We start from the raw sequence: 19,078 nt of genomic DNA, 5'->3' as shown, positions 1-19,078 counted from the left end.
GCTACTGCTGAATCAGGACATTTATACACACGTTTTGAGGAGAATATATCTTAGATTTTTAATTTGGCATGCTTCATTTTTTTGCATGAGATAGAGATATAAAAGTGACCATTAAATAACTTTTCATAAGCACAACAAAAATAATAATAAAATGAAAAGAAATCCAATCCTTTAGATAAGGACCCTTACAACCAAACCTATTCTATGATTCTATGATAGGTTTTTTTGATGCTTCTGTAGAACACACAGAACATATGGAAATTTTTATAATGCAGTACAGCCAAAAGAAGTAAGTATAGTTTCTAGAGGTGGATTTTAGTATTTACAGACATAATTGCTAGGGTATTACCAAGGCATGATAAGAAAAAATTAGCTGAAGGAAGTTTATTGAGAAGGTCAATTTAATTTTAATTGTTTGAAGTCTAAGTAATCAAACACTGGAATCTATATATGTTCAACAAGCATGATGGATGAGAATATAGATTGGAAAAAATATTTCTCATCCTTTAAACTTCTGAACAAGTTCTTTTCAGTAGTTCTCTGTGGTTTGGCAACCCTTTCATAGGCCACTTTATTTTTCACATGAACAATTTTCAATATGTTTCTTCTTTCAGATGAACCCACAACTGTAGGTGCAGGTTGCTTTGTATTGAAGAGGACAAAGATGATGGGCTTTGAGTAAAACTCTAACAGCTTACGGTCCTGGACTGAGAGAAGACTGTGTAACAGCAGAGGTCAGATTTGCTGCTTCGACAGTGTTGAAGGTACAAGGGCCAAATTAAGTTTGGTTTTGGACTTGTCTGAGACAAAACCATTTGAGGTTGTCAGCTGCTTCTGTGTTGCTTTATTTTGTTAAAAGGTGTGGGGAAGAAAAAAAAAAAAAATCCAAAGCTGCCTTTCAGATTTCTGTCATTCTTCCTTATCACCAAAAATAATGTGATGGAATACTTAATTTGTTTTTACACCTCTTTTTTCATTTAGAAGGACAAAATCATGTGATAAATTACAGACCACGGGGTATGAAAAAAATAATCATCTCTAGCTCAGTGGAACAGGAAAAAATAGGATAGTTTGGCAAACAGAAAATGAAAACCTTTGTGAAAATACAGAAGGAACAGTGATAAGTGTGCAATAAGCTCTTTAAATCTATATTCACTTTGTGGGAATTTACTCAGTGGCACACTGATGTAGATAGACTTCAGTATGGGTCAGATTTTTGCATTGGAAAAGCAGAAATGAGAACTGTAGATGGGCTATATTAATCTTCAGGTCACTTATGAGTAGGATAGCTGTACAAATGTCCACTGGGATCATTGTGGTAGACTGGAGATAGTTTTATTTATAAAGAGAGATTGTGTATTTTAACAGCTTTGACCTAAGCCTTAACCTCTTACATGTTGTAGGACTAATTTAAGAAAATACTAGAAAATAAAAGAGAATTGGAAGTCTGAGAAAACTTCAAAACTTCCACAGAGTTCCTGACCTGGTATATTACTGATAAAGATTTTAGCATGTAAAGACTGAGAGATTATTCCTCCCTTTCTTGTATGATGTTGCATTATTATAGGAAGTTTCTTGCCTTAATTAAGTATAAAGCAAAGGGTAGTCCTTTTTAAAGCATGTTATACATTCTTTTTTAGAAGAATGACTTGATTGTGGAAATACTTTTGTCCCCACTGCCGTCGGTACTTCAGTGTATGTAAGGCTAGCTTTAACTGCTCTTATGGATCAGTTGTGACAAGCATGCTTATAAAAATTAAATCCTGCTTGCATATGTTATGGCTTTTGTTCCTTAACAGCCTCATCTGAACAAGATCATTCTAGGCTGTATCCTTTTCTTTCAGTGCTTAGATGCATTTACTTGTTAAAAATGTATGTTACAGGAAAGTGTGCTACTAAACTAGTAATGCAATTGCAATTACAGGGAGGCTGGACAAAAGTATATAAAACTCAAGTCTTTTCCATGACGTTTAACAGGAAGCAGTAGAAGTAGTTTTCTACATGACAATCATGATTATGTCATGAAGGATTCCAGTTTTTAATTTTTCTGTTCTGAACATGAATCTTGAGTGAAGGAATGTAATTAGAAAAATGAGTTATTTGCAGGAAGAATGTCATCAGTGTAACTTACCCTTTACACAGCAGGGGGAGAAAACTGTGTAGTAAACCTAAGGCTTCTGCAGTTTTCCAAATATTTGTTTTAAGTTGTCCTCAGGACTCATCTGGAATTTTTTGCTTCAAACCTCAAAGTGATTGAGGATGATTTAAATGGCACCTATACAAGTATGTAGATGTGGACCTAATGCTTCAATCCTGAGATGTCCTCCTCTTATTTGATCTTCATGTTCTAGGGCAATTTTTGGGAACCACATAACCTTTAAAACCAGGATATAAGGAGGAAATCTGAAAGCTTGCTATTGCCTAACTTAGTAATCTTAGTCTTTACACTTAAACATTAGGACAGTGATAACGCTTGCTTCCAATTTTCTAAACATACTGGAGATTTATATGCCATCTCTAATTGTAACCACAGCTGACAAATTCACAGAAAGCAGCAGATGCTTGCTTAGGAAAATGAAAAAGTTTTATGAAACTAGCAAAATAAACCAGCAAAGTCTTTAATCTTCCAAATGTTCTCAGGTTTGATTAGTTTTAGCCATGTAAACAGTTCATATGTCTGGAGAAAAACAAACAAAATTTGTCTTTAACTTTGATCTGCTGCACCAGTTAGTGGTCAAAATCTGTTCACAGATGTCAGCAGAGTCAATGAATTACATGGATTTTGGATTTTCACTGGTTTGGATTTAAATGAGGCCATTACTTTTTGCTCTCCCTGTATTGTATTATTTGCATGGGTAGAAAGAAGATGGTTGCTCTGAAAATTGAAGAAAATTATTGAGGGGATCTGTTTTTCTGTTTTAACTAGCAATTAGCAAAGTGATCTTTCATGGAATGATTGCTAAATAATGTCATAAAGCTTTATTTTTGAGAACATGTAAGGTGTTACTAGCACTGTAAGAACAGATGCATGATGAAGAAAAAGCCCTGGACAAATGATGCTTGTCTCTCTTTCTTTCAATTAAAAAGAACTTGAGCAATAAATAAAAGCCAGAAAAGCTTATCTTAAGCTAAATCAAACCAAGATGAAGACATGAAAATAAAACCTGAGTATGATTACATTCTAAGTGCTTGCTCTGTATTTATATTTGTACTTTTTTTTAATGGACTTTACCGTTTCCAATTATTGCATCCGTTTTTACATGTGTACACGTAAATGTGTTGTCAGAGCGTATATGTGTATAAGCAGTCTGATAGTTTATCTTGCCTTTTGAGAACAGTATAAAAGAAACTGCAGCATCTCTACTCCCTACGCATACTTCCCTGACATTACACTGAATTAATCTCAGTACTTATGCTGTGAGGAGGCTGTTGTTCTCTGAAAATCAAAACTCTCATGGTGCTTTTACTGTGCTTGAAATGGCAAGGCTGACATGTTTTCTGAAAACTCACCAATCCTATCTAGTGTGTGAGCAACCCCTCTGAAACAGCAGTGTTTGCCTTTCTGCAATGCTGTTGGTAACACACTTTCCAGACTACTAGTTCATTGTTTCACCCTGAAAACAGTGGGCTTGGATGATTCCTGAAATCATTGAAACTGTGACTCATTTCTGTGAAGAATGTGTCTGGGAGCAAAGCTATTATTCTCTGCAGTGAGTTAATTGTTTTCCAGTGTCAGTCACAATCTGAGGATGCCTCCTGGATCTGTCCTCTTAGAGGAACGAGACTCAGCCCAGCTAGGTTTTACTGCCTAGTTTTTACAGCTTCAGGTAGGAATACAACATTAAACTTCTCTTGGGTTTAGGCTTCTATATATCCAGCCTGGTACTGAACAGTTAATTAGTCATGCTACAGTTTTCAACTGGGGGACAGAAATTCCCCAAGGTGTCAGGATGTCTGTACCCTCCATCATCACAGCACAAGTATTTAGTATGTACTAAGTGTACCTCAGGTGATGGGTTAAAACATGCCAATTTTCTTACTCATTAGAGTGAGTGGACAGGACATAGAGGTCAGGATTGGTTTTTTTGGCAGATGGCATTAATTGAAGTCCTTTATGACACTGCCGCTGTGGATGTAATAGCAAGCAGTCATTTCTGGGGTCCCAGAGGAGAAAGCAGAGAATATATTCAATCTGTGTGTGACTGGATTTGAATGGGAGAGTCTGTGGCCGGTGTGTTTTAGTTCAGATCAGAAGTGTGCTTTTGAAGTTAACCTCCTGATGGTCCCCACTTTCTGAAATTTGACCCAGGTTTTGGAGTTCTCTCAGAGTTTATGAACCAAATTCCCTGGAGAACTTGAACATGGAAGATTTACTCCAAGAGCAATTTGATGTTCTTCCCCTTCTAGTGGATATTCAATGCATGCTACCAGGTTTGAACCAGTAAGAAGTGAAAACCTCCTGAAATGCATGCAGTGCAGCTCCTGGCTTTCAGAAGCAACCATTTCACTCTGCATCTGCTACCATTGCATCACATTCTTGCTAATATAATCAGCTTATGCAGGAGACTGCAGGAGAGGACTCATCCTGCAAGATCAGAGGGCACAGGTGATGATTATTGTGCATTTTGTTTTACTTAGGTGATCTGAGAGTTTTCCCTCACAAGCATTTATCTCATCTAGAGATATAGAGAAACCAAGCTGCTATTGGTCTTTGTAGTTAAAAAAACAAAACCAAACAAAAATTTAGAAGGTGAAAGCCATGAGTGTGTTCCAGGTTCAGGCACCTCAAGGTTTGGATGAGATGTTAGGATAAGCTACTGGAAGGATCCATCCATCTCATAGGATTTCCTAGGTCTTGGTTAAAGAGTGCTGTGGGCCTGGTGCTGGTACTCATCCTGCTTTGAGCAGGCCTTTTCCAGAAGTCTGACACTGGGTTGGTGTATAAGCTTGGGGCCTGAGGAGGGAAAGATGCAAACCTGGGGTAGTTAGGCTGACCAGGTTAGAAGCATTATCAGCCTGGAAAGCTATGGAGAGTTGTTTCCATTCTCTATTGCTGCATTTTACTTACTGATTTATTTTTAACACATGGTTCTACATTAATGCAGCAGAAACTGGTCACAGTATCCCAGTATCACAGTATGCTAGAGATTGGAAGGGACCTCAAAAGATCATCTAGTCCAATCCCCCTGCCGGAGCAGGAACACCTAGATGATGTTACACAGGAATGTGTCCAGGCGGGCCTTGAATGTCTCCAGAGAAGGAGACTCCACAACCCCCCTGGGCAGCCTGTTCCAGTGTTCCGTCACCCTCACTGAGAAGAAGTTTCTTCTCAAGTTTAAGTGGAACCTCTTGTGTTCCAGTTTGTACCCATTACCCCTTGTCCTATCATTGTTTGCCACTGAGAAGAGCCTGGCTCCATCCTCATGACACTCCCCCTTTATATATTTATATACACTAATAAGGTCACCCCTCAGTCTCCTCTTCTCCAAACTATAGAGACCCAGCTCCCTCAGCCTTTCCTCATAAGGGAGATGCTCCACTCCCTTAATCATCTTAGTTGCCCTGCGCTGGACTCTCTCCAGCAGGTCCCTGCCCTTCTTGAACTGGTCTTTCAGTCTAGAGCATAGATAACCATCTTAAAGAGAATGAATCAGTTATTCCTCTTATAAAACCAGTCTTCCATTATTTTAGCTTTATGCCTGTGTTGTAGCTATAGTTATATATCTGATTGCAGAGAAAATATGAAGCTGTACTCGGTTTATACAGTTTAATGGGAGTGTGTTTATCCCAGGAAAATCTATCTAAAATGGAAATAAATTTTATAAATGAGCTTTCTATATGTTTCACTTTGCTTGTATTTCATATAGAATCTGTACTTGGATCTCTTCTCTTTTCAATGCTAAGAGACAATACATCAATATTTTTCAGACTGTGGGAAGCACTCAGCCTTTATACGAAGGCATAAATACCATTCTTTAAGTATTTTCCCTAAAACTTCTCAGTTTAGCTAACCCTTGCACTTAAAATTCAGGCCTCAAAGCTCACTATAGTGTGTTTCAAAAATGTTATTTTTTGTAGCTTGGGACATAGGTTTTCAACATTAAGATTTGGAAATACTGTTTAACAGCAAGAAGCAGTTTATGAAGTCAGTATGTTTCAAGGTTATGGAAATCTTGCTAACAGTCCAAGGTGAAGATATTCTTCTAAAGGTGTAACTAAGGTTTCTTTTAATTTTTTTTATTTACTGTATGCTTTGTAAATAAGTACTTTGATCCCTCTTCCATCATCTTTAAGAAGGAAATAGTGAAATGAGGGCTTTTAAGAAGCTGTAACTGGTCCAAGTAATCCTTGAAAACCTGAAACACATGGATTGTCTCTTCTACATGGGCCTATCCCTAGAAGATGTCAGACCTTCATGCAGAGGAGTTTGTTTTGCTACTGTTCTATTAATTTAATAAAATAAAATTTCAGAACAAGTGCTTTTGGTCCACAACTTATTTACCCAAATCTAGACCAAAAGCAGTTTTTCTGAAATGAAAGCTGGCATATCTTATTCACTGAAAAAAAAAAAATCCATACAATCATAGAATGGTTTAGGTTGGAAAGGGCCTTAAGATCATCAAGTTCCAACTCCTCTGCTATGAGCAGGGATGCCTCACACTAGACCATGTAAGCCAAAGCTCTGTTAAACCTGGCCTTGAACATTGCCAGGGATAGAGCAGCCACAACTTCCTTGGGCAACCTGTTCCAGTCCCTCACCACCCTCACAGTAAAGAATTTCTTCCTTATATTTAACCCAGATCACCCTTGCTTAAGTTTAAACCCATTACCCTTTGTCCTATCACTACAGTTCCTGACGAAGAGTCCCTCTCCAGCATTCCTGTAGGCCCTCCTCAGATACTGGAAGGCTGCTATGAGGTCTCCACACAGTCTTCTCTTCTCCAGGCTAAACAGTCCCAACTTTCTCAGCCTTTCTTCGAACAGGAGGTGCTCCAGGCCCCTTATCAACCTCATGGCCCTCCTCTGGATGTGAGAAATATTGTTACATATTAAATGGATACTACAAAACCCAGTTGGTTTCTACCAATCTTGCAATAGCAAGCTGTCACAAAAAGCCCAGCAGTTGTTCTGAATGCTCAAAGCAATACACTTCTCTTCAGCTCTGCAGCTTGCAGCTTACAGCTTTGCTGGCTGCTACTGCTGCTACCAAGAAAGACAAGCTGTAAAACTGTGATGGCAAGGTGACCAGAAGCATCCTCAGCTAGCATGCAGAAGACGAGGGAATAAGAGATCCAGACCATGTGTTAAGATTCAAAACATTTGCTATGCCTCTGCCTGTTGCATTTGGAATAGAGATAGGTGGAGCTGTGGGTTTTCTTACAGTGAAGCTGTATTCACATCTTTATTATGCATCTAAATTTAATTAATTTTTTCCTCAGGAAAGATAAACTGAATATTGGGATTGGGATTGACATCTAAGCTTCACCAAGTTGAAAACTATCATGGCTGGGGTGCAACATCACTTACAGTTCAGGTAATTCTGTTATTAGAGGACTGGGGCACTCCTGAGAAGGACAACATAGAACAATGAAAATTTAATAGTGTAATTATAACCTGCTGCTACAAGGTTGTTGAAATTCTAAGCATATTTGTTTATGGGAGAAAAAGTGTGCAGTTGATTTCCAAGTTTCAGTGATCATCTCTGACTAAAATGACTTTACAGCAGACGTAAAATGAAAACAGTTATTTAAATTATCAGCTCACTGTTCTTAAAGGTGGCTTTCTTTTTTTTTTATTTTTCTTTTGGTTACTTTTCTCTTTTAGAGATATAGACATGAAGAAGAAATTTATGAAGTTTCTACTGACATGAGGATTTTATTTTAATGCTGATGCAGATGCTCATGATGCAGAGGTAATTCAGTTGGGTATGTGAACACATGGTATACACGAGTGCAATACTTAGTACATAAAAGTTAATTTGACCTATTCAGCTGGCTAAACTAAGTCCATTGATAACTATTAAAAGAAGTCCCAAAAACTTACAGGTATGTTTCATTATTGAAAAAATGTTTTGAAGTGGTTAGAAGTTAAACTGCCTTTCACATAAGATTCCATCTTCATAAAAATATTCTCTTTAATGTTATTAACTATGATATTATTAACTGGGGCAATACAAAAACCCAGGGTCCCCAGGCCAATCCCACATTCCTGCTTTACTTCTATATGGCATTTTGCTGAGTGAGTTAACAGACCTGAGCAACCTTAAAATGCCTAAGTATTTTAGGCTTCACTGTATTTGATAATGATGATGCTTGATTGCTGAATGAGTGCAAGGTTATAATCATCTCCCTTGGCTGTTTTGTCATTCATAAACTGCTTGAGCTGCTCTCTGCTAGCTTATGACATTTCCAGGTTCTCTCAAGTGGATTGTAACCTTGTGAGTGTTCAGTGAATTCCAAGGACTGGTCCTTCTAAATGCTCTTTAATGAGACAAGATTTTTTTTCCTCTGTTGTTTGAAAAAGGGTTTCATGCCATACAATTTGTTTCTCAAAGTCTTAAAATGCTCACAAAACAAGGTTTGTGAATAGGAAATGAAAAGTAATTTAAGCTATCCAAGTCCTCTGCTTCTTAGAGGTTTCATACCGCTTCTTATAATACTTAATGATAATCTAGCAAATATGCCTTTAAAAATAGTTTTTGAAAATTGGCTTAAAATATCTTTACTATTTTCTTGTTTGTACTAACTTCTACTTTTAACTGATACCCTGTTTTGTTTTCAGACCTTTTTCCAACAAAAACCAGTAGGTATTCTCCTTGGAGTAAGTAAGATTGTCTGAGAACCATTTCTTAATTCTTATTGATTTTTTTATTATATTTTATTTTCACCTAGGAGTCAACAGAGTATTCCTATTTATTGATAGAATACCACTATATAACCCTTCGGTATTAGGAAGATGTTCAATACTTTTCTTAATACTATTATTACTGATTTTTATTGTTAGCAATATGTGAGCCAGCACTTTCGAACTAATAATAATAAAGCATTTGGTTAGAGTGGTTAGGATAATGTCCTTCCGGTTTTGAACAACTTGCTTACATCGTGATGAGTGACGTACAATGTGATATGAGATACTGTGCATGAAAGTAGTGTCAGATTTGTGCCCAGAAGGGAAGCTGGTAGTTTGTTTGACCTTGTGAAAGGCAAAGAAAATCACAAAGGGCCTCACAGGAAAAGACATTTTTTGAATAGGCTGCAGAATATGCATGTTATAGCAGATATAATTTGACAGCGTCTTCTGCACTGTTGTAAAGTCATGGCCATGACCTGTCCTTGACTCAAGAGTACCTCTGTCTCCAGGGCAAGTTGTACATGTGGATGCCGCATATCCTCCATTTCTTTCCTCCTCCCTTTCTTAGTAAGATCTGTTCCTTCAGCCAGCATTAAATGACACATATAAACCTATGATGGGAAATTTTGGTGACTTTTTTCTTCTGCCTGTCACTTCCACTTGTTCTTTTGTGCTTGGCTATATGCCACTTCTTCCAAGCAGCTTTGGATGTCAAATAGCAGTTACGTTTAGTCTGTGACTTTAAAGGTCGGGTTAAATAAAAGCATGCGGCAGTTGCATAAGGCAAATTATTTCTGCCAGGCTAATTAAAGATCATGGGTCAAATCACTTCTTGTGTTAAGTGGGTGTAATTCACTTGGATTTGGCCCAGGTGTTCAAGCAGTGGATTTCTTTCTTTATATCTGCTCAAATGTCACTGTATTTAAAAGTCATGTATTTAACTTTTTTTACTTTTTTTTTTTCTTAAACTTGCCTTTTCTACTTAAAGGTATATCCCTGCATCTTCTCTTTCAATTTGTATTTATTTTGCGTTATTTGTTTTTGTGTGGTGTGTCTGATAAGGGATAGTATAATTTTGGACAAAGCCTTGCTCTCTCTGTCCCTTCTTTTCCCTCAGTCTACAGGTGTTGAGAGAGCATGTGAAGCCTGTTCAAGAATGAACACGTTCAGGAATGGACAGTTGCATTAGAAAGACTGCCTGCAAAGAAGAAACATCTCTCAAGTACTAGACTATTTTAGTCTTTCCTAAATAGTCTTTGGATAACCATGTCTGAGCACACATTTCGTGTGTTTTCTTGGGGCATGCATAATGAATGACTGATTTTAGCGGTTCCACTGCATATGCAGACATGCTTGTTTGTATATTTGTAAGAGTTACACTTGATAACCTCGATAATATATTTGTGTATGGAATTAAGAGTTATTAAGGCTTATGTTTTTCAGTTTTGGAGGCTTTATATCTGGTTTGAAAATTGGTTGGCTGTTCCTCACTTGATCAGAGCACGGTGGTCTGCACACCTTCTAGCAGACACTGACTGTTAGGACAATGGCTTTAAGGACCTTGAATGTTTGACAGCCCCAAAGGATGCTAGAAGTCTGTCTCCATGCTGACTGAGGATAGAAGGCCTCTGGAGTCGTCGCCAGCTCTATTTTAATTGTCAATAAATTATATTTTCCTCAACTTGGGTCTGTTTTTTCTGTGAAGTTAACTGGTGGATGATTTATTTATTTATTTATTTTAAGGCAGAACTTGACCATACTGTGTGTTTTAAATGGCTGGGTTTATATCACATTCCTTTCATGTACATCATTAGTTTTTTGAACTACTTAATAAGATAGAACCTGTAGCATTTCTAGAGATAACAAGCATGAAGGGGCATGTGAGCCCCTCCCCCCCCGATGTAATAATGTCATGTTACCTACAAGTCCCTTCATGTTAATTTTTCACTTCTCAGAAGAGCCAGGTTTAGCCATAAAGCTTGAAATCTCTAATGCCTAATAAAGTGTGATCTGAAACATATTTAGCTATTCTAACAGAGTTTAAATAGGATTAAGACCCTTTCTGTGTTTATAAATTATTATGCAAACATAAACTTAGTTTGAAGAACAGTTTAAACTTACAATGCTATCTCTTATTTTTTGCTTTCAGAACAGCGATCAAAGGTTTTCCAGGTTAGAAGTTTTCAGGGGCAGAACAGTATTACCGCAATATCCCTCAATCCACATAGGGGAATTTTAGCTTAAATAACACGCATATGGCAGAGAAACTTGTCCAAGGAGAGCCCCTATTAGCAATTTCAAATAGCTGCTTGTGCATCTATGAGTTAGGACATCGTAGCTCTACATGCATATCTTATTCTCTGTGCATTGTTTGAAGGTTTTGAATCTAAGATGCTTCAAATCAGAGGGACCAAAAATTTTGCTTTAGGAGTGGAATGCACCCAATGTTCAGAGAAACTGGAGTTTGACTGTATCTATTGCTGTAATTGTTACATGTAGAAACATCAGTCATATATGAAAATATCAGTTCCAGGAAAAAAGTATCTTGGGTAAATTCCGTTCACAGCACAATTATCAGACAAATGTTTTAGCAGTCATACTCTGGCCATGGTCTGAGGAGGAAAATGGTATGTATTGAAAAGTGTGCCTCAAGCTACTGAACAGTAGTTAACTAATTTGATGACCCAACAAACAGAACTGAATGAAGCTATCCTGGAAGTGGAAGATGAGTCCTTTGGCCACTTTAATGTTACATTAAGAATTAATTCTTGCTGAATACTGCTTGTTCTGAAAATAAAAGAATGGGTGATGGCTCAAGAGACAAGGATTTTATGTGTTTCTTCATATTGACACAAGAAGCTCCATGATAAGTAGCTTACAAAGCCTCCACAGAAGCTCTACAGTGAAACCGAGAGACTGTATCTGAAAATAGTATTTTCTCTATTCAGAGATCATTAATGATTAGAAAAAGACCTGATCTGAAAAAGAGTATAAACATAAAAGCAGGAAATAAGTGGATTTTTCCTCCAAATTTGCACTTCCAAAAACTCTCTGTAGGATCTGCCTAACTCTAAAAATCTCATGTCCATTTACATAAGCAATTTGCCTTAGAGATTCTAAATACTGTCATATTATGTTTCTGTGTATGTCCATGACACTTCTAGTCTCAGCCAAATGTTGCTTGCTATGTGTCTTGCATCCGGATCTAACCATGACCTGGAAATTGGATTAAAATCCTTTTCTGAGCATACCTATCACATACTGACTTGATCAAGCTTTGTACAATATGCATCAAGCATTATTATTTCACTTTAAAAGAAAGGGAGGAGGAGCTGATGCTGCCTTTTTTACGTGACAGCTGAGAAACTGGTTTAATTTCCTTCCTCTTACTGAAAAGGCTGAAATGCATATCTCTTTTTCCAAAGCATGTCCTGCTTCTGTGCTGTCACCTGAAACAGGAAGGTCTTTGCTTTTCTCACCCCTTATGTTCTACTGTTCAGAAAATAACTCTGAATGTATCACTGCTAAGAATGATAGAAAATGTTTTACAGCATCAGGTTGCACCTTTAAAAGGCAGTGTTGAGCTCTGGTCCTTGCTGCAAGAGAGTTCTGAGGTTTGTTGTAAAGGAAAGAATTACTTGGGAATACTATGTAGTAGCTGGGATTTTCCTGTAACATACAAAATGGTCAGAAGGAGAGGATTTATCTTGGCTTGTTGATTGACTCTTTAACCTCTTATTATGCTAAGAGCTCTGTGCTGGGACAAGGTAAATTTCTGCTTATCTCTCTCTTCAACTCCTGCTCACTTTGTGCTCTTTTACCTAAAGAAAGAAAAAAAAAAAAAAAAAGGCAAGCAACATCTCTCTGGAAGAGAGTTTATGATCATCACTTGCTTAATGAATGTTCACTTCACTGGAATAATGTTAAGACCTTTATCTAATGCAAATTATGCAGCAGCTGCTATTTATTGAGTTAGAGTGCAGCTCAAGTGTGACTAACTCGGGACCTTGTTTCTTCAAGGGGATGGTTGCTTACAACTGCGTTATTCTCTATCTGTTGTGAAAGCAGTGAAACAGTAGTTGCTTACATGTTCAGCTTTGGGTATTAGTTTTCACTAACCTCACCCATTCATTTCACTGCATCATGATGTTGACTTCTAAGATTTCTGTGTAATAAATGGAGTGGAGCTGCTTCACAGGAACATTACTGTTAAGAACTTTGTTGCCATAATTTGCTGTTTATCTAAGGTTAATCTGGAAGTACCATGTCAGAAAGCAGTGAATCTTTTCAAGGGGAACTGTAATCTGATTTTTGGTTTTGAGAGAATTTTCCTAATAATAACAGATGACTAGAACTTTTGTAGTTCTTTCATTTCTCTCTGTTTTTGGAAAGTGTTTCCTCCTCTCTAACAAGACCTCTTTTCAATACCTTGCAAGATCTTAAGTTTTTTTGTCTTTTTTTTTTTACTCTTTAATTTAAATATAAATGGGGGTCAGAACTCAATCATCCTCAATGAATAGTGGAAATAATGAAAAACCTACCACAGGTAATGCTCCCTTTTAATAGTGCTACATTAGAGCTGCTTCTGAACTGGGTAGTGTTTTCTGGATATACATAGGATTCTAAGGCATTAAAGGTCCCCATAAAGAAATCTCATAAATTTGGTTGAACTTAAGAAGACTTATTGCCTATATGAATAAAAATGTTTCTGTAAATGGGAGTTGATTTTTTTTTTCACCTATGGTTTTCTTTAGTTATTTTTTCAGTGCACTTGTAAATGCATTCATGTAACACAAGACAAATAGAAAGATTATTTAACACTGTGAAGTATTAAATAGAATATTCTAGTGATCCTTGACAGTCATCCTGATATCTGTGTTACCTTCTGATTTGTCTCAGGGAGAAGTTTTTGGTAAGTGTTCTTGTTTGTAGACTAAGAGCAGCTGCAGACCAGTTAAGTAGAAGAATATTTGAATTTCCATACCAGTCCCAATATGAAAGCTTTCTGATCTTTTGTTCTGCTCTTCATTGGATCATCTATGCTTATTTTTGAGGCATTTTTATAATGGATTACTCTAGCATAAGTAATTTCCTAGCACTTTTGGGTCCTGCATAATTGCAGTTCAGTTGAAAACCTATAGGCATCAGTGACGCATAATCAAACATGCTGCTTGATCCTATGATGCTAAAAATAAATAAAAATAAATGTCAGGACCTTAAAGAAAATACATTGATTTGTAGTTAAACTTTGGAGGTGCACCTTTCTATTAGGTTATGAAACATTACAATTTTGTTTTTACAGAAAGACAATGTTGCCACAGTTCCTTCATTTACATTTAGGGAAATAGCACTAGTCTATTTAAGCTTCATACATATGGGATGGACTTCAGCGGACAGGTGTCTGATTCAACCCTTTCTTACTGAAAACTTGTAGTACAGCTGCTAATTTTTGAGAGATATTTTTAGTATGTATGTTTTTACTTAGTTTTATTGGTGGCTTGTAATGAAGCTTTTTTAAAAAAATGAAAGTCCACCAAACAAAATATTACAAAGAAACAAAAAAAGAATATGGATTTCAATAGTCATGTAGTTAATCAGTATAGGATCATATATATTGCAGTGCAGGTGGCTATGCTTTCTCCTTCATGGTTGTATTTTTAATGAACTCAGCACTTGGCTCTCCTTTAAGCTATTAGACTGGAGGACCAGATTCCTATGGCTCCTCATATTCCAGTGAATGCAGCAAGAATGTGTTGGATACAGACCGCCTTCAAGTTTGAATATCTGTTCACTTTGCTTATCTTATATCTTCTCAATTATCAGCTCAACTGTACAGCTGAGTGTGTTTTTCTGGATCTTTGGGATAGGGCATTGCAGCTGAAAGCTATGGCTGTGCTCTGGTTTTCAATAGCAGCTTGCGATGCTAGGGTTGAAATTGTCTGTTATACTTTGGAGGATGAAGTTTACTCGACAAAGGATAAGTGCCTTTTAAATATGTTTTCTGATGTGGCACAAAGAAGATTTGATTGGAAGTGTTCCTTTCTTTACCTGTAAAGGGTCCTTTTTTGTACAATGTATATGTTTTCTTATTATTGATGGTAATATAATTAATTTACAGTGGTTCTCCTCATATTGAGATGAGGATGAGCTAGATGGTAATATTTAACTAAAATGAAATTCCTGCTGAAAGCTGCTCATGTAATAAGATAATCTTGCCCTCTTTAAAACCCTGGGTATTGTGCAATTCTAATAAAAATTACATATTGCAAAAGGCTTGTAATTCTTCTTTCTAGGCTGAAAAATTTGATTTTCAGTAAGATGCAGCAGAAATCAGATATCTTTCAGTCATTTTTTAGACTTCTTGCATGTGAATACTAGATAGTTATTTTTTTATTTTTAAGGTGACATCCAAAATGGAAAAGAAGAAATCCAGGTTTTATAGCCAAGCTGTATTGAATTGACTACAGATGAAAACAGTAGGTCTTTAAGGTAATTTCTATAAGAATATATATAGAATACATATAGAATGTATATGGAATCATATGGCTATGATAGGGATACATGTTTTTAGAGCTGCAAGTGCAATATAGATATATGAGCCTATATGCATGTAAGACTGGATGAGAACATTAAAATTCTGTGAAAACAGTTGCATGAGGGAAGAAAGAAGTTAATAACTGTGGTAGCTGAATTTTAGCCTTTCAGGGAATCCCACTTACTATCCTTATCTCAAATTCCTCATGCCCGATGTTGGACACCAAAAAGAACTGTGGTGGGTTGACCGTGGCTGGATGTCAGGTGCCCACCAAAGCCATTCTATTACTCCTCTCCTCAGCTGAAGAGGGAAGAGAAAATAAAACTAAACGTTTATGGGTTGAGAGAAGGACAGGGAGACATCACTCACCGATTACCATCACAGGCAAAACAGACTCGATTTTGGGAAATGAATTTATTACCAATCAAATCAGAGTAGGATAATGAGAAATAAAACTAAACCTTTAAAACACTTTTCTCTACCCCTTTCTTCTTCCTAGGCTTAATTTGACTCTCAGATTCTCTACCTCTCTGCCTTTTCTTGCCCTGCTCAATAGCACAGAGGGTTAGGAAATGGCAGCTGTGGTCAGTTCATTCCATGTTGTCTCTGCTGCTCCTTTCTCCCCAGGCTGCGGAATCCTCACACTCCTTCTCTGCTTCAGCCTGGGCTCCCTCCCACAGGAGACAATCTTCCACCAGCTTCTCTGTTGTGAGTCCTTACCATGGGCTGCAGTTCTTCACATAGAATCATAGAACTGTTAGGGTTGGAAAGGACCTTAAGGTCATCTAGTTCCAAGCCCCCTGCCATGGGCAGGAACACCTCCCACTAAACCATGTCACCCAAGGCTCTGTCCAACCTTGCCTTGAACACTGCCAGGGATGGAGCATTACAACTTCCCTGGGCAACCCATCCCTTACAGTAAAGAACTTCTTCCTTATATCCAATCTTTAAGTTTGAACCCGTTACCCCTTGTCCTATCACTACAGTCCCTGATGAAGTGTCCGTCCCCAGCATCCTTTTAGGCCCCCTTCGGATACTGGAAGGCTGCTATGAGGTCTCCACGCAGCTTTCTCTTCTCCAGCCTGAACAGCCCCAACTTTCTCAGCCTGTCTCCATACGGGAGGTGCTCCAGTCCCCTGATCATCCTCGTGGCCCTCCTCCGGACTTGTTCCAACAGTTCCATGTCCTTTTTATGTTGAGGACACCAGAACTGCACACAATACTCCAAGTGACGTCTCACGAGAGCAGAGTAGAGGGGCAGGATCAGCTCCTTTGACCTGCTGGTCATGCTCCTCTTGACGCAGCCCAGGATACGGTTGGCTTTCTGGGCTGCGAGCGCACACTGAACCCAGCTCATGTTCATTTTCTCATCGACAAACACCCCCAACTCCTTCTCTGCAGGGCTGCTCTGAATCTCTTCTCTGCCCAGCCTGTAGCTGTACCTGGGATTGCTCCGACCCAGGTGTAGGACCTTGCACTTGGCATGGCTAAGCTTCATAAGGTTGATATCAGCCCACCTCACAAGCGTGTCGAGGTCCCTCTGGATGGCATTCCTTCCCTCCGGCGTATCAACCGAGCCACACAGCTTGGTGTCATTGGCAAGCTTGCTGAGGGCGCACTCAATCCCACTGTCCGTGCCACCAACAAAGATGTTGAACAAGACCGGTTCCAACACCTATCTGTGAGGAGCATCACTCGTTACTGGTCTCCAGCCGGACATCAAGCCATTGAGCACAACTCTTTGCGTGCAGCCATCCAGCCAGTTCTTTACCCACCGAGTGGTCCACGTATCAAATTGATGTCTCTCCAATTTAGAGACAAACTGCTCCAGTGTGGGTCCCTTGCATGGGTGCAGTCCTTCAGGAACAGACTGCTCCAGTGTGAGTCCCTTGCATGGGTGCAGTCCTTCAGGAACAGACTGCTCCAGCGTGGGTCCCTTCCATGGATGTAGGCCTTTAGGCACAGACTGCTCCAGTGTGGGTCCCTTCCAAGGGTGCAGTCTTTCAAGAACAGACTGCTCCAGCATGGGTCCCTTCCGTGGGATGCAGCCCTTCAGGAACAAACTACTCCAGCGTGGGCTTCAATCTTCATGGAGCCACAGGTCCTGCCAGGACCCTCCTCCAGTGAGGGCATCCCATGGGGTCACAACCTCCTTCAGGCATCCCCCTGCTCCAGCATTGGTTCCTCAATGGGCCGCAGGTGGACATCTGCTCCACCATGGACTACAATGGGCTGCAAGGGGCACAGCCTGCCTCACCATGGGCTGCACCATGGCCTGCAGGGGAATCTCAGCTTTGGCATCTGGAGCACCTCCTCCCCTCCTTCTGCACTAACCTTGGTGTCTGCAGAGCTGTTTCTTTCACATATTCTCATTTCTCTTTGTCAGAAATTACTGTCGCACAGTAACTTTTTCCCTTTCTTAACTATGTTATCCCATAGGTGCTACCATCATCGCTGATAGGCTCAGCCTTGACCAGTGATGGGTCCATCTTGGAGTCGGCTGGCATTGGCTTTATCAGAAACAGGAGAAGCTTCTAGTATCTTTTCACAGAAGCCACCCCTGTAGCCCTGCTAGTACCAAAGCTTGCCACACAAAACCAGTATAGGGAGAAAGTAAAACAGCTGATCTTAGGTCTTAGAACTGCCTCTTGCAGAGTTTATATGATCAGTACTCTTGGTTTATCTGAGGCCTGTAGAAATTCAGTAGCCTTAGACACTTTACAGCTTATAGTTAAGTTGGAAGCAGACCCGACACTCTTGTTCGCAATCTTAAAGACTTTTATGAACCATATGTCAGGATTGTTATCTGCAGAAACTTCTTTGACTTTGAAATAATTGGGTACTAGTGCAAGTTTCCAAAAGTTTGGTGCTATGCTTGTAATTTTCTCTTATGAGGTATTGATTTTTTTTTTTTTAAGTATTCTTTTTCCTCTTGAGATTTTCTTTAAAGCATGGACATGCAAAATAATGCTATTTTACTAGGAAGGGTAGTATCAGCAGTAAATGAACAAATGCAAGGCATAATATTAAATGAGAAGGTCTGGGGATAACTTCAAAAGAAAGGTAATCTCTCCTCTAAGAAATTAAGTTAAAACTACATGAAAGAAGGATTTATATAGGGTATTGCTAGCTAGATATCTTATGTTGTGAGGTGGTGATTTGTTGCCGTTTCAACTTCTATTATTTTATTGATATTTTACAGCTGAATACAGCTTAGACCTGCAATGTTGATTTATCTAAGAAATCTTTGTTCATGCAAACTCTCAAACTCATGTAAAAAAATCTTTTAATTCAACAATAGATGTTTATAAGTCTTTTGTTACCAATCTCCTTTCTTTTAAGTTAATACCATTACAGTTCCAAAAAATTGTTGTTGAAATGAGAGTTAGCTTGTGTTTTTTTTACTTTTTTTTGTGTGTTGCTAAGCACTGGGATCTGCTAGTGAGTGCTTTTTAAATCTGTGGGTTATTGCAGATCTTACTGAATAATACTAATTGTCTCCATTCATATTTAAATGAGGCAGCAATTAAAGGCCCTGCTTCTTAGTAATTGTTAAAAGAATAAAAGTTATTGCTTAAAGCACAGATAAGTTACACTGCTAGAGTTTTGCTCATTACAGGAGAAATTTCTTTAAGATATACTACAAATGCAAGAGCTGTGCTCTTGACTGTTGCAAATGTGGCAGAATCAATC

The sequence above is a fragment of the Psittacula echo genome (genome assembly GCF_963264785.1).
Source record: "Psittacula echo genome assembly, chromosome: 2".
Classification (NCBI taxonomy): domain Eukaryota; kingdom Metazoa; phylum Chordata; class Aves; order Psittaciformes; family Psittacidae; genus Psittacula; species Psittacula echo.
The sequence above is the reverse complement of the archived record's forward strand: the minus strand, read 5'-3'. Positions refer to the sequence as shown.